This window comes from Amia ocellicauda, chromosome 6 (genome assembly GCF_036373705.1).
Source record: "Amia ocellicauda isolate fAmiCal2 chromosome 6, fAmiCal2.hap1, whole genome shotgun sequence".
NCBI lineage: Eukaryota > Metazoa > Chordata > Actinopteri > Amiiformes > Amiidae > Amia > Amia ocellicauda.
Genome location: NC_089855.1, coordinates 43,418,526 through 43,420,456, shown reverse-complemented (window position 1 = coordinate 43,420,456; position 1,931 = coordinate 43,418,526). Strand labels below are relative to the sequence as shown.

The 1,931-nt window shown below is 41.8% G+C and overlaps 1 non-coding gene across 1 annotated transcript; it reads right to left on the bottom strand.

Annotated features, from left to right (window-relative positions):
* Positions 1-437: 437 nt before the first annotated feature.
* On the bottom strand, positions 438-552 carry LOC136752067 (U5 spliceosomal RNA). The gene has a single exon (XR_010817238.1). It is a non-coding gene; the product is annotated as a U5 spliceosomal RNA (small nuclear RNA).
* Between the last annotated feature and the right edge of the window lie 1,379 nt (positions 553-1,931).

Here is a 1,931-nt window from a genome sequence, read left to right as displayed (position 1 = left end):
TTTTTGGAATAGGCTGTGTCTTTATGTCAGGAGTTTTTTTCATGTCTTTTATGTGTTTCTAGTTTGTTTTTAATGTTTTGTTAGTTTTTCTTTTGTAAAATAAAGGTGTTAAAAATAAAAAAATCTCTCTCTCTCTCTCACACACACAGACACACATAGACAAAGCCAGCAAGACACACAGAGCCAGCCAGCTCAGCGATGACATCACGAACCTCTCTCTGAGCTGACTGCTATGACATCACAGAGCACGTGCATTCCGTTGCTTGCCATCTATCAACCACTCAGTCACTGCCAGCCAGACTGCCTGGCTGGCTGGATGGGGGGGCTGTTTGCTGCTGCTATGTACCTTAGGAAGCTTGTTTGCTTGACCGGCCTTCCTCCTCCTCCGCCCACATGCCCACCTATGCCCGATCTGCTGTTCACCTAGATCACAGCTCCGCCCCAACAAGGCAGAGCCTCCCAAGAATGGTACAAACTCATCCACGCTCCCCTCCATGGAAAGCTTTAGCAAAAGGCAACAGCGTTATAAGTAAAGAAGAAGAACCCGAGTCCAAGACGCTTCTGACCAGCCATACATATTTGTGTGTATTAAAGATCACTTTTTATTACATTTTGTTTTTCTGTACTTTATTACATCTTATTGTGATTTATAATTTTATTGTTTATTTTCCATATGTATGTATGTATGTATGTATGTATGTATGTATGATTGCATGTCCAATTGCTTTGACAATCCAAATGCACTAAATTGAGAGACAGAGAGAGAGAGAGAGAGCGAGAGAGAGAGAGAGAGAGAGAGAGAGAGAGAGAGAGAGAGAGAGTACTAGGGCACATCTGTAACATAAACTAGGGAACATTCGTATCATGCTTAGGGAACCTTTGTGACATACTAAAAGGACATACTGGTAAGATGTTGGGCACATTTGAAACAATAGAAATGGCATTTGGTTATTTATTAGGGACATTTATACCAGTCTGAGCAAATATCTATGCATATTCCAATGTTTGCTGCAGGACTTACAGATTGAGTGAGGGGGTCAATATGTTTGATTCAGAACTAACCACTGCTTCCTCAATTTTGTTTTAAACATAATTTAAAAGAAAAGTGGGCTATACATTGGTTTGGAAAAAAGTATTGGCTACAGTTATGATGCCTACTTCAGTGTTCATATGCACACAGTTTCTGAGGTCTGGACCACTGCACAGTAGTCCCTGGAGTTGTAGTCCAGACCACTGCAAAATTCGTGCTGAAGTGATCTGGATTACCACGCAATGGCCGAAGGACCACTGCAAACTTGGATTTCAATGTTTTTGTGTAATCCATGTTGCAATAGCACCTACCATGTTCCTTTGTGGTGAGCTGGTAAATTCTGTTCTGGGAAAACCACAATCCTGCAGGTTTAATAAGTCTCTCTACACATCAGTCCCTGAGTAACTTCAAAATTTTTTAATTTTGACCAATTAAGCCCAAGAATTGAGTCAATTAAGTTGTCATGGACTACCCAGTAAAGACGTGAACTCACGACTAGGTCACACTGTGAGCTCCCCAGAGCAGACATTGCACTGAGCTCAGTGTGAGCTCACTTATCACTTTTCCACCGACATGGTGCCGGTGCTGGAGCCAGAGCCGCTGCTCGGCCTGGGATCCAGCTGATCTTTTTGTGAACCGGCTTGCATTTCCACCGGTCTTGGAATCGAACGCTGACGTCACTGGATGTGGCGACTGCGTTTCTAAACCCTATTTAACATCACAATCAAACTCATTCCGCGTCTACACACAGCACAGATACATTGTAAAAACCAAACAAAAAACTCGAAATCACATGTAGATAACCAGAAACGAACATTCAAGTATACGAATATGCTAAGATCAGCCTTTTATTTGTTTTCATTTTTATTGATGCATTAAGGGATTTACACCGATTTGCTAT